This window comes from Papio anubis, chromosome X (assembly GCF_008728515.1).
Source record: "Papio anubis isolate 15944 chromosome X, Panubis1.0, whole genome shotgun sequence".
Taxonomy (NCBI): Eukaryota; Metazoa; Chordata; class Mammalia; order Primates; family Cercopithecidae; genus Papio; species Papio anubis.
Window position 1 is genome coordinate 54,832,920 of NC_044996.1, and position 15,380 is coordinate 54,848,299.

At 34.8% G+C, this 15,380-nt stretch overlaps 1 pseudogene; it reads left to right on the forward strand.

Moving 5' to 3' along the window:
* Positions 1-4,610: 4,610 nt before the first annotated feature.
* Positions 4,611-6,637, forward strand: LOC101023175 (annotated as a pseudogene).
* The last annotated feature ends 8,743 nt before the right edge of the window (positions 6,638-15,380 follow it).

The following is a 15,380-nucleotide window of genomic DNA, read 5'->3' on the forward strand; positions in this document are numbered from 1 at the left end:
CCGCCTTCGCCTCCCAAAGTGCTGGGATTACAGATGTGAGCCACTGTGCCCAGCCAAGCCTGTTATCTTTTAGGAATAATATAGGGGTCAGTCTGACTGGATAAGAGTGAGCTAAAGAGTAAATAATTCCATGGGAGGTCAGAGAAGAAATGTAGAGTCAGTTCAAATGAATGGAGAGCCATGGGAGGATTCTGAGCAGAGAAATTACATTATCTGACTTAAGTTTTAAGAAGATAATTATCTGGCTGTTGTTTCGTTGTGTTGAGAATACGCAGTAGGGAGGCAAAGGTGAGAGCAAGAAGACAGATTAAGTGGTTATTGCAAGAATCCAGGCAAGTGGTGTTGGTGGTTTGCACCAGGGTGGTAGCAGTGGCCACGCATATGTTTTGAAAGCAGAGCCAACAAGATTTCCTGATAGATTGAATGTAGGGTTAGAGAAAGAGGAGAGTCAAGAATAAAGTCAATGGTTAGATGTGAGCAACTGAAAAGATGAGGCTGCCATCAGGAATGGGCACAAGTTCTGAGGGGCCTGAAGGTCATATACAATTTTGGGGACCTTCCTCAGGAAAATGAATATAAAATTACAAAAAACAAAATAAGATGTCTGATAAAAATGGGGATATTTGTTTAGAATGAGAGAATAAATGACAAAATTCACAAGTACTAAAAAGCTAACAGACACCATGAATATCATAAAGGTTAGAAAAATAACAATCTTTAGATTTTTACATAAAACATTTTATTGGTTATTTGTTTAATTTCTAAAAGTTATTTTATTTTTTCTCTGAATATTCCTCATTAAAGGGATATTCTTTCTGTTCTCGTGTCTCACATCTATGATACTTTACCTGAGTATATCACTGAGTGTTTTATAAAGTTTTCTTCTCCTTGCACAGTCTCCATTTCCTTCAAGTTTCTTTCTTCTGTTTATTGTTTAATTTTTTATTTTTGTCTTTAACTTCTATGTTACGTACTTTCCTCAGTATATGGCAATTCTTGCTTGTTGACAAGGATCCTTTGCTTGGCCGAACTTTAGTCAGGCTCCTGAAACTTCTTCTAGGCCTATCTGTGCACTTCCTTGTAAAATCCAGTTTTAGCAAAGAACCCTGCTAAGTCAGTTTAGCAAGAATCACCCAGTCTTGATATTTGGTAGTCTTCAGTATGTGACTGGGTTCGTCATTGTCCACCATCTCCCAGGTGATGTCTGATCACCTTGGCCTGTCTTCAGCAAGAATACTATTAGGTCAGTTTAGCCAGAATCTCCCTTACCCCTGATGTTCCGTCTTAGTAATTTTCCATCTACTGGCCTCCACTGGGCTCCCTGGCTATAAATTCCCATACTGTATTTGAAGGTGAGCCCAACTTCTCTCCCACACTGCAAAATCCCGTTATACCTATCATGATGGTCCTGAATAAGGTCTTCCTTACCATACTTTAACAATGTAATTGAAAATTTTTCTTCAACGTCTGTTCATGTTCGAAAGTGCTGAGTGTAGGCCGGGCGCGGTGGCTCAAGCCTGTAATCCTAGCACTTTGGGAGGCCGAGACGGGCGGATCACGAGGTCAGGAGATCGAGACCATCCTGGCTAACACGGTGAAACCCCGTCTCTACTAAAAAGTACGAAAAACTAGCCGGGCGAGGTGGCGAGCGCCTGTAGTCCCAGCTACTCGGGAGGCTGAGGCAGGAGAATGGCGTGAACCCGGGAGGCGGAGCTTGCAGTGAGCTGAGATCCGGCCACTGCACTCCAGCCTGGGTGACAGAGCGAGACTCCGTCTCAACAAAAAAAAAAAAAAAAAAGAAAGTGCTGAGTGTAACTCAGAGCCTGTGGCTATAGCTGGTTTACTTGGTGTGTGAGTGGACTGTTCGCTGGGAGCTCCCTGGTGTCTGTATACTCAGGTTTTTCTTCTTGGGCTCATGGTCTCTTGCCTGGAGAATGGAAGACCGGCTTGCAGTGTTTTGCACACTAAGTGAGGGAAGCATCCAGTTTATTATGCATATGGTTGCTTAATCACCTTGTTTTAGTTAAAGTGTCTAGGTCTTCCAGTTCAGTGACTCTCTATTTTTTCCCCAAAGCTGTAGAATAATCTTTCAAACATCTGAAGGGTAGGGGAAAGACAGTTACCTAGCTCTGGAACAAGGGAAAGGATCTTTCTAGATTAAACTGAATTTCATCCAAACCTCCTAATTTTAGCTCTCTTTTCCTGAACTCTCTCAGTTCCAAAGGTATCTTGTGTTGCTAATTTCCAGGCTTTATGGGTATACTGGATTGTAAATTGAATTATTTCTCAGCTTTCTCCACTGCTGGCTGAGTTCTCTACCTAGGTCAATTAACTAAGTCAACCTAAGTCAACTAACACTAATCCATCTGCTTTCTATTTCAAAAAATTGTGTTGCTGTTATTTCTTCTAATGTTCTTCTCAGTCTTCAGGATTTTTGTTATGAACAATTTTTTCCCTCCATTTTTAGTGGGGTTTTGAGGGGCATTAAAATCAGTTTCCTATATTCAATCCATCATCTATTCCAGACCTCCTTGAGATGCAACATTTTAATACTTAGTTGTCTTACTGTTATATTTTGACCAGGAGTCCTGATTCCACTCCCTTTTCAGGGTAAACATCACCCTACCTCTGCCACCACCACAACAAATTTAACTAACCATCTTTCATTATGTGGGAATTAATTACAGACAAGGGGGCACATTATTTCATGTCAATGATTCAACAATGATGAATTGAGAATCTATTATGTGTCAGGCACTGTGTTAGGCATTTAGTATGTAGAAATATTAAATATGCTAGAATATTACCAAATATTAATACACAATTTAAAAACATTAAATATGTAGAAATATTAATAACATTTAGTACGTATCTGCATAGGGATCACAGTTTAGCAGGTTTAACAGTGATGTAGATAAAAAATGCTATGCATAATATCAGAAGTAAGTAATAACAAAGTTCAAAGATAGCTTAGAGGAAGGTATTATCAATTCTCTTCGTGGAAGTCTTCCTGAAGGCATTGATGCTGAAATAGGAAAACAGGGGTGGTATCTTCCTATTTAGATAAAAAAGATATAATTAAGTTAGGTTATACAATATAAATCTTTCACACTTCTGATTTTGGTCTTAGGGCTCTTTTAGATGTTAGAATCCCAGACACAAAACAGAGGAGATAAATAAGTAGATATTTCAGACCGTATTAATTCAAGATGACAGAATGTCACAGTAGCTATGTTTACAATCCTAATTCACAGAAGCAGAAGAGAAGACATGCAATGAAGTCTTTTTTGTCTTCATTGGGATGTTGTGGTGTTTAATGTGCTGACATACAAAAAGTGCTTTATAAGATCATAATATTATCAGTTCAAAAACAAAAGCTGATATCTTAGTGACATAAGCTGATTTAACAAGTACTGAGCACATATTATGTATTGGGAACTCTTCAGGTGTTGGAGATACAGTGATGAACAAAATGGAGGGTGGAGGACACAGCTCAAACAAGTGTCAAAAGTGTAGTAAATACAGGTCAATAAATACGGTTGCAATAGGTATGTGTATATAGATATATATATATACACACACACATACATATATATATATAAAACAGGTTGAGCTAACATAGTTTTGGACTTCTGGGAAGGTCTTCCTGAAGAAGCTATACTTAAACGGAGGCATAAAAAATGATGCGAAGTTAGCCAGGTGAAGTTGGAAGTGAAAGGAAAGAATTTTGGACAAAGGATACAGCAAATGTGAATGTCCTAAAGTGGTCCAGAGTAAGGTTCATTCAGAAACCCGCAAAGAGGTCAGCAGCATGTCTGAAGCCTAAAGTGTGAGGCAGAGAGTGACACAATATAAGACAGAAGTGATAAACAACTGCCAGTTGATACACTTTAAATAATCTATGTTAAGGAATTTAGATTTTATCCCAACAATAGTGGACATTGAAAAAGTTTATGCAGGGGAATGGCATGTTTATATGTATATTTTTAAAACAAAGCTTCCTGTTGATGTAATTAGAATATTGTAAATTTTCAAACCCTTGATAAAATAATGAATCTGAGAAATGATCATCAATGTCAGTGGGTATTATGTACACAGCACTATCTAAGACATATTTATCTTAATATAAAAACTGAATCTAAATTAGATCAAACCTCTAGATCTAACTATGAATTTATAGAAAATGCAGGAAGACAGAAAAGAAGATCTGCACACCACAGAGATACAATCAAGATTGTTTAGGGATCAGCGGTGACCATGAATATATACTGTCAGCAACATGTTTAGTTGTCAAATTTTCATCATTAGTGCTTAGTGGTATGAGTATGGTAAAAACAGAAATATTTGACATTTAAAAACAAAAAATGTTGAGGGTCCAAAGCAAGTTTTATTTACCTAAGTTATAATTTTCCTTTATCTCCCAAGGATTTTGTGAGTAAAAACAAGGTAATACATTAAAAGAACTTTAACATCTTTGGAAGGAATGTCCTTATTAAATACAAAGTGATACTACCATGATTATCACATAAAATTAAGCTATTTGAGATGTTTTTTATGTTGCTTTTTGTTTGACTCTTGCATTACATGCCATTGATTTCCCTTTGATCCATCTCTTCATGATTAACTTAGATACAATTTTCCTAAGGCATGATATTATCCTGTCAGTTTAGGAAACTTCAGAGTAAATCAAAATCCGATGATGCTTGTGATCACAAAATAACAAACATGTCAAAACAGAAGTGTCATTTGAAAAAAATTTAATAGCAACTTCTATCTTCCATCAAAATCCACTCAAGGAATTTCCAAATATCAACTAGTTTATAGTTAGGAAGTGGATTTCATTTAAAAGTTAGACGTGTCTTTGAATGAAAAAATGTATTCTATATTTTAAAAGTATCTTTTTTTGTGATACAGTCTAATGTTTATTTTTATGTTATGGCAGGTACACTTGAATTTTCAAAATTTAAAACATATAAAAAGTGGTTAAGGACTAACATTTGTATTAATAGTTGATAAATCTCTAAGATTGTTTATTATACACTAGAGTACAATGGTTGTGCTAATGTCAACAGGGCACCATGAAATTTAGTCTAAAAATATCACTAGGCTTTATACAAGCAATAACATATGCTGCTGGTTTTAGAATTTCAGGAAATGGTCTGCTTCTAATACTAAGCAGTCTTTTACTATTTTTAATGTTGTGCAATTTTATGGTATTTAGTTTGGGAAATGTTTTAAAATATGGACCTGTAATGCAAAGGTATTACATGCAGTACCTTTCTGGGTTTGATGCTGTTGTCCTCACTGAACTCATGCAGAACCTTTCCGTTTGCCGGGAAGATGACTCAAGCATCATGTCCTCTGTTGTTAACACTATGACCTTTGTAAATGTAAAATAAGTCGAAGATGGGGAAGTATTTGATTTCAGAGGAATGAGATTAGATTGGTTTAGGTTACAGGCATATACTAGTGTCTCTAAGGCTTCGCTTGGCCTTTCAGATCACAGAGAACTTGGAAACATGATGAATACAATAATGTTTTCATACCAAAAATAGATTCTTTGGTGGAAACTTTGCTTACAACATCAAAGCTCTACATATTTTGTTTTTATAGTCATGCTCTTGAGAAGATGCTTTAACAGTGTTTGGAGTTACTTTCTCAGTCAAGATACTGAACTGCATTTTCACTACATTGCACTTATTTTATCATTTGCATTCATGAACTGTGTGCAGCAGAGTTACATCATACTGGAGAATGTAGTCTTCCCTTATGTAATATATTTCCAGATGAAATGGCAAAACAAGCTTGAAATATCATCACAGATATTTGCACAGAACAGTGTACTCTTAGTGACCAGTGCCGCCCAAGTATTATGCCAAAACCGCCAGTCAAGCAGTGAATAAGAAATCAACAAAACAAAACAAAACAAAACAGACTAGTAAGAAAGGGTAACCTGAAAGGGGGAAACCAGGCATTAAGAACATGAAGAAAAACAGGCTGGTTGTGACTAAAGTTGACAAATTACACACTGCACTTTCTGAGTTACAAATTGTGTCTCAAACATGGTGCTATGGAAACATACCTTTACTCCATGAGAATATTTGACTTCCCATCTGGAAATCTTCTTTACTAAGTTAATTGTTGGGATGATTATGTATAATTGAGCCACACACAAAATGCAAAGCCATCAGAGATTCTAACAGGTGTAAGAGCACACGTGACCATACTCCAGCCAATGTAAAACTACATGTAGATGGATATTATAAGAGTATTCAATGATGTTCTTCTTCAACAAACACAACATTTAGGCAGTTATGGAGAACTAATCATTATGAGTCTATACGGAAGTTGGTATTTGGAAACTTTGTTAAGATGAGTCAACTATGATCATATAGCTTATTTCCCTGCAATTAAAGCCTTTGTGAAATTACCTACAGAAAATGAATTAACATTCAATGCAGAGAAATATTCTGACATGTCAGAAACAAGGTCATTATTAGAACTACTAGGCCCATATGGTATGAAGTTCTTAAGTGAAAGTGTTACGTGGCATATTTCATCACAAGTTGCTAAACTTAAGAAATTTGTGGTACGTTCCATCAATACCGAATTTATTGAGCGTTTTTAGCATGAAGGGCTGTTGAATTTTGTCAAAAGCCTTTTCTGCATCTATTGAAATAATCATGTGGTTCTTGTCTTTGGTTCTGTTTATATGCTGGATTATGTTTATTGATTTGCGAATGTTGAACCAGCCTTGCATCCCAGGGATGAAGCCCACTTGATCATGGTGGATAAGCTTTTTGATGTGTTGCTGAATCCGGTTTGCCAGTATTTTATTGAGGATTTTTGCATCGATGTTCATCAGGGATATTGGTCTAAAATTCTCTTTTTTTGTTGTATCTCTGCCAGGCTTTGGTATCAGGATGATGTTGGCCTCATAAAATGAGTTAGGGAGGATTCCCTCTTTTTCTATTGATTGGAATAGTTTCAGAAGGAATGGTACCAACTCCTCCTTGTACCTCTGGTAGAATTCAGCTGTGAATCCATCTGGTCCTGGACTTTTTTTGGTTGGTAGGCTATTAATTGTTGCCTCAATTTCAGAGCCTGCTGTTGGTCTATTCAGGGATTCAACTTCTTCCTGGTTTAGTCTTGGAAGAGTGTAATAATAATAAGAGCTATTTATGACAAACCCACAGCCAATATCATACTGAATGGGAAAAAACTGGAAAAATTCCCTTTGAAAACTGGCACAAGACAGGGATGCCCTCTCTCACCACTCCTATTCAACATAGTGTTGGAAGTTCTGGCTAGGGCAATCAGGCAAGAGAAAGAAATCAAGGGTATTCAGTTAGGAAAAGAAGAAGTCAAATTGTCCCTCTTTGCAGATGACATGATTGTATATTTAGAAAACCCCATTGTCTCGGCCCAAAATCTCCTTAAGCTGATAAGCAACTTCAGCAAAGTCTCAGGATACAAAATTAATGTGCAAAAATCACAAGCATTCTTATACACCAGTAACAGACAAACAGAGAGCCAAATCATGAATGAACTTCCATTCACAATTGCTTCAAAGAGAATCAAATACCTAGGAATCCAACTTACAAGGGATGTAAAGGACCTCTTCAAGGAGAACTACAAACCACTGCTCAGTGAAATAAAAGAGGACACAAACAAATGGAAGAACATACCATGCTCATGGATAGGAAGAATCAATATCGTGAAAATGGCCATACTGCCCAAGGTAATTTATAGATTCAATGCCATCCCCATCAAGCTACCAATGAGTTTCTTCACAGAATTGGAAAAAACTGCTTTAAAGTTCATATGGAACCAAAAAAGAGCCCGCATCTCCAAGACAATCCTAAGTCAAAAGAACAAAGCTGGAGGCATCACGCTACCTGACTTCAAACTATACTACAAGGCTACAGTAACCAAAACAGCATGGTACTGGTACCAAAACAGAGATATAGACCAATGGAACAGAACAGAGTCCTCAGAAATAATACCACACATCTACAGCCATCTGATCTTTGACAAACCTGAGAGAAACAAGAAATGGGGAAAGGATTCCCTATTTAATAAATGGTGCTGGGAAAATTGGCTAGCCATAAGTAGAAAGCTGAAACTGGATCCTTTCCTTACTCCTTATACGAAAATTAATTCAAGATGGATTAGAGACTTAAATGGAGACCATTATTCTAAGTAACTCAGGAATGGAAAACCAAACATTACATGTGCTCACTCATAAGTGGGAGAGCTAAGCTATGAGGATACAAAGGCATAAGAATGATACAATAAACTTTGGGGACTTGGAGAAAAGAGTTGGAGTGGTGTGAAAGATAAAAGATTGAAAATTGGGTACAGTGTATACTGCTCAGGTGATGGGTGGGTGCACCAAAATCTCACAAATCACCATTAAAGAAGTTACCCATGTAAACAAACAATGCCTTTTCCCCAAAAACCTATGGAAATAAATTTTTTTTAAAAAAATATCATGTACCTCATAAATATATACAACTACTATGTACTCACAAAAATTAGAAATAAAATAAAGGCAACCATATTAATAATTACATTAAATAATAATAGACTATATATGCTAATTAAAAGGCAGATATTATCAGAAATGCTAAAAAGTCAAGACCCAACTATATGCCATCTACAACATACATACTTTAATATGACACAAATATGTGGGAAAAGTGTAAAAGTATAATATGTAAGCAGTAAGTATGAGGTCACAGTAGCTATATTAACACCAGCTAAAAGAAACTTTAAGACAAAGAATATCACCAAAGGTAAAGAGTAACATTCTACAATGATAACTGGATCATTTTCCAGGAAAAAATTCTAAACATACATGTGCTTAATAGCAGAACTTTAAAATTCGTGAAGCAACAATTGACAGCATTAAAGAGAGAAATAGACAATTCCAAAATCATAGTAAGAGATTTTAGCACCTCTCTCTCAGTAATTCATAGAACAGCTGGAAAAAAGTTAGGTTAAACATAGAAGATCTGAACAATACTATCAACAAGTTTGACCTAATTGATATTTACAGACTGTGTCACTCAATAACTGCAGAATGCACATTTCTTTCATGTACATATGGTACAGTCACCAAAATTGACCACACGTATGACCATGAAACAGACATCAATGAATCTAAAAAGGTTTGAAATCATACAGAATATATTTTCCAGTCACAATAGAATTAAATTAGGAACCAATAACACAATAAGAGTCTAGGAAATTCTCAGATATTTGGAACTTAAACAAGACACTTCTAAATAATTTATGAGCCAAAGAAAAATTACAAAGAAAATAATAAAATTAAAAAATGTTTCTAACTAAATGATAATGAAAATAAAGCATGTGAAAATACAGTGCTTAGGAGGAAATTGATAGTTTAAGATGCCTATACCATAAAAAAGAAAGAATTAACATTAATAACCCAAATTCCCACTTCAAGAAGTTAATACAGAGAAAAGTAAACCAAAAGTTAGTAGAAGGAAGGAAACAATGAGGCAGAAATAAACACAACAAAAAATAGGTAATAAAGAAAAGTAGCAAAGCCAAAAGCTGGTTCTATGAAAAGATGAACATAATTTATAAAACCCCTAGCTAGATTAAATAAGAAAAAGAGAAAATGCAAATCATTATAAAGAATGAGAGAGGTTAGCAAGACAAGTTCTAGATGCATTAAACATATAATTTAAAATTTAAAAAAAATATGAAGAACTTCATGTTAACAAGTTCAATAACTTACTTGAAATGGACAAGTTCTTGAGATATACAACTATCAAATTTGACACAGGTTGAAACAGAAAGTTTTCAGAACATATGGGAGGAGAAAGAACCTCCCAAATGGTTTTATGAAGCCAAAATATACTTAACATAAAATTCTGAAAGAGAAATTACCAAAAAAAACAATATTTTTCGTAAATACAACTGCAAAAAAATTTTAATAAAATATTGATGAATCAATTTAACCGTCTATTTTTTTAAATAACACAATAGCTAAATTTGTTTTATCACTGGGATGCAAGGTTACTTTGACATTCAAAAATAAAACAATATAATTCACCAGATTAACAGAATAAAGGAGAAAACATGATTACTTCAACAGAGAGAAAAAAAGATTTGAGAATATTCAACAGCTATTATGATTAAAAATAGAAACAAACTCACATGAAACTAGGAAAAAAATCTCTTAAGCTGACCAATGGCATCTATTTTTTAAAAAACAAAGAACTAAAATAAGAGCATACTTAGGAGTGAGACATTAAATGCTTTCCTGTGTTTGCTAGTAGTCCTAGCTATTACAATAAGACAAGCAAAAGAAATAGAAAACATAAAGATTGGAAAGAGAAAAGTATTGTGTGTATTTCCTGATGACACAATTATTTATGAGAAAATCCTAGATAATCTACAAAACAACTCATAGAACTAACAAACAAATTTAGCAAGGTCAGAGGATATAAAGTTAATATCCAAAAAATCAGTTACATTTTGATATACTGGCAAATGATAGAAAAATGAAATTTTTAAAAAATTGACAGTAGCCCCCTCTCCTCAAAAATAAAAAAAATTAGGAATAAATCTAACAAAACACATGACACATCTCCTCACTAAAAATTATGAAACATTAGTGGAAAATATTAAAGACATATAGACAGAGAGAGCCATAATCATGGATTGGAAAATTTAATGCTGTTAACCTGTCAATTATCCCCAAATTAATCTGTAGATTCAACACAATCCTAATCCAAATTCCAGCAGGGCTTTCTTAAGTAGAAATTGAAAAGTTGATTTTTAAAGGTACATGGAAATGCAAATGACCTTAGAATTGCCAAAGCAATTTTTAAAAAGAAAAACAAAGCTGTAGAAAGTATAGCACCTGACTTCAAGACAGTATAAAGCATTAGTACTGGAGTGTGGTATGAATGAAGACGTATCAATCAAGGTAACAAAAAAGAGTACAGAAATATTATATATATAGTCAAAATATTTTTCAACTACAATGTCAATGCAATTCAGTGAATAGAGAAAATGAATGTTGATTGTTACCTCATTCTGTATGCAAAAATTCACCCCAAATGGGTCATAGATTTAAATATGAAAGATTAAAGCTATAAAACTTTTAGAGTAAAGCAAAGGAAGAAATCTTTATGACTTTGGGGTTGTCAAAATTTTTTAGACAAATCTCAGAAATCAATAAACATATAAGAAAAAATGATTAGATTAGAATCTATTCATTTCAATGAATAGATTGAAATGAAAAACTTCTGCTCTTTAACAGACACTTTTAAGAAAATAAAAATACAAGCCACAAACTAAGGAAATATCCTGCAGAGCTTACATCTGACAAACGACTTGTATCCAGATTATATAAAGTGCTACTACAATTCAATAATAAAAAGACTTCCCGCCCAAAAGAAATGAAAAATGGAAAGAATATTTGAACAGACACTTAACAAAAGAATATACAAATGGCCAATAAGTGCAGGAAGAGATGCTCAAGATATTAGCTATCAGAGAAATGTAAATGAAAACCATAATGATACACCACTACAAACATACTAAAGTGGCTAAAACTAAAACAACCAAACAAATGAAAAACTCAAGTGATGAGGATGTGGGGCAACTAGCATTTTCATGCATTACTGGTAGGAATGTAAAATAGTATAACCTCTTTAAAAAACTGTTTAGCAGTTTTTAAAAAATATATACATATACCTATTATATAACTCGGCCTTTTTTCCCTAAGTGTTTATCCAAGAAGAAACATTAGTAGAAGCTGTTATTTTCTGAGACAGAGTCTTTCTCTGCCACCTAGGCTGATCTCGGTTCACTGCAACCTCCATCTCCCAGGTCCAAGCGATTCTCCTGCCTCAGCCTCCCAAGTAGCTGGAACTACAGGCATGTGACACCACACTGGGCTAATTTTTTGTATTTTCAGTAGAAACGGGGTTTTGCCATGTTGCCCAGGCTGGTCTCAGACTTCTGAGCTCAGGGCAGTCTGCCCGCCTTAGCCTCCAAAAGTGCTGAGATTACAGGCGTGAGCCACTGCACCCAGCCAGAAGCTTTATTTGTATTAATAATACCTCAAAATTTGAAACAACCCAAATATCCTTCAACAAGTCAATAGATAGACAAATAAATGTCATATAGTCATATAATAGAATACTATTCAGCAATAAAAAGGAATGAATTATTGCTACATCCAACAAAATCAATATTTCAGAAAACAATCATGTTGAATGAAAGAATTTGGTCAAGAAGAGTGCATACTGCATGATTTTATTCATTTGAAACACTAAAAAATACAAACTAATGTAGAGGGAGAGAAAGTCAATCATTGGTTGCCTGGGGCATACAGAGTCAGGGCTAGATTACAAAGCATCATGAACAAACTTGATGTGCATTGTTGGCTGGAAAAAAGCAGGTGATGGAAATGGTATGTATCTTAATTGTGGTAGTGTTTTCGTGTGTGTATTTAACCGTCAAAACTCATAAAATTATATAATTTTAATAAACTCAGTTGGTCATGTGCATATTATGTCTCAATACAGTTGGTTTAAAAAAAAAAACCAAGATACTTGCTACATATTTACCCTTTGTATGTATAAAAAATGTATTCAGTCAAGATTCTATTATTATTTAGAGAAACACTTTTAGTGTAAATAAATGATGGCAAATATGCAAATTCAAATAAAAAAGTCTAAACGTTATTGAATATAATCCAGGAAGGCACAGAAAGAAGAGCTAGATAACTGAGAGACAAATATACCTACTGGGGTGAGGAAACAATGGGGTGAGGAAACAATGTTTTAGCCAGGATGGTGACTGCTTACATAAATAGCAAAGCCCCCCGTTTCCCTGCAGTAATGAAGAAGATTTTGACAAGTATTTTACTCTATCATTTGTATGCCTCAGGAGTAGTATAGCTTAGATAGGTCATTTGTTCTGTGGTTCATATAGGTAGAGTGGCAAATACATACTTGACAGTAGTCCATGAAACACACGGCCTTGTGGAGAATTTATGAAAGATATCAGGGACTGTAGTACCGAGCAAATCCTATTGTGAGGCAGAAGGCTAGCATCGTACTTTACAAAAACTGAGATTTAACAAACCTCATTAGCTCTGTCCCTGACGCCACCTAAACTGCTTGTTAAAGGCGCACCACTACTTAAGATGAATTGGGTGGCAAAATGTCTTCCTCCTGAGCACTTTGGAAAAGGAGAACTATAAATCCAAGCATTGCTCTTCATTGTTGGCTGGAAAGAAGCAGGTCTATTTACTCTTTTTCCTGGCACTGGTGGAAGACTTGGTTACCTTTAAATTATTCAGTTACATCACAGAGGAACGAATAGACTGAAGGAGAATATCAAGGCTGTGAATCAGTGCTCCAAAAGTAAATTTCTAATGGCAAAGTTTGGCACCAATGAGAGTCTCGAATTATCCTGGCCTTTTTTTCCCTCTATTTCTCTTTTTTTTTTTTTTTTTTTTTGTCCCTGGATAGACCCCTGATACTTTGTAAACCCTCCTGCACTGTTTTCTTTTAAAATAATAAAATATTTCAAAATATAGCTCACTCAGTTTCTAATTTCAATTAACTTTTAATAGCACTCAATATATATGGATAAATATGCATAATTTGAGAATGTCTACTCATCCTTCATTGTAATCCTACATTGACAACAGAAAATTCTCTGGATGAAGAAAGAAAGATTTCTGATCTACCTTTTTTTTTTTATTTGCTCCATGTAGAGATTTTTTTTATGGTCATGGCAGTGAAAATATTCAAGAAAGGCCCACCTATTATTGTATGATCAAACGAAATTTCCAATTTCTAAATGTTTGTATTTTGAGTAACGAAAAGTTGCCTAAATGTGGACACTGTTTCTTTAAGTGCTTTACTTCAAGTGTTGCTTTGGAATAATCAATTGTTTAACTTTTAAAATTAAATAGGAACAATTCTCTTAAGGGATGATAACCATCCTAGTGTGCTGAATTTCCACTCCACTATTTGCTATTATAACGGTGTTGGTATTTAGTTTTCAAATTAGTGTTGGAGATATTGAATAGCAATCAAATGCTTGAAGCTCTTATAGAGCTTTAGAATTTGATTAAAATAGAGAATTTATATTTTTTGTTTCCACTTAGACACGGAAGCATGGAAGAGTTTTAAAAGTAAAGTCTAATAGTGTTAGCAAAATCCTTTTGGTTTCCCTGCTGATATTATCAGTCTACCCTTGTAGAATGTCAACTGCTAAACATATTCCACCCCTGGACTGGCACAGTACTAAGAAATTGACTTTACCATCTGGCTTTCTAGCATTTTTATCAGGTCTTTTTAATTAGGTTCAAATCGGTGATCTCCACCTTTCCCTGCTTCCACCTTTTTCAGTGCCATTAAGGCTGAACTCATTTCCAGTGCACTGCAGTGTGCTCAAGTGGAACTTAAATTGAATAGTATTTTCCCCCAGGTTTCCACACGTTACATATGCTAGCAAAAGTCATGTCATGCTTGCCCAGTAGTGCATATAATTCAATTTTTGTTTTATTAAGATATGAAGATGACCATTACATTAAAAAACCGGGCAGCCTTAAGAGACCTAAATGAAAAATGGGACGATAGTTAGAGAAATTAAATATTTCCGCAAGGTAAGGAGAAAGGAAGAGCGCTGCAATTTTGCTCTTGAACTTAAACCACTAAAACAATGTGTGTAATAGAAATTTTTTTTTTAAAGCATTTTCAAGTTAAACTTAGTGATGCCCTCTTTAACAAAAATATTTCCACAGGGTTTGGAAGAGAAAAAAAAACTGGTCAAATTTGGTTATGTCAAATATCTCCTGTTAATTTAAAATGATCCCAATACGATAAAAATCTAACTTCAGCAACAGAAAGCTGGTTGGGCAATGGTTGGGCAATGGTTGGGGAGTTCATTTTTTATTCTGTCTGTGACAGTAGAGCTAACTAGGGGTTGCATTACAGTTAGTTTGAAATCTTTGTTTTCTTGAAGAGAAAGAGTAGAGCAGTCATTCCAACATAATAAGCTTACTACCTTTATAATATTCACCTCATTATGGCCCTTATTCAAATGAAATTGATTTCCAATAAAGAAAAGAGTTCCTTTCAAGGGTGGAGGCAGAAAGGAAATTTCTGAAAACTCTGTTTTATTTCTAAAAAGCATACAAAGCCTTAAGGACCCTTATGCACTCTTTGTTCAATCAAATGCATCTTTTTTTTTCCTATGGCTATATTGAGATTTGCGCTGTAAACTCAAACAGGACAAAAAAAAAACCTGACTCTTCCTAATTCATTAAGACAGTGCTAGGAAGAGTGAGTCACAGATCTGAGTCCCTGCCACAT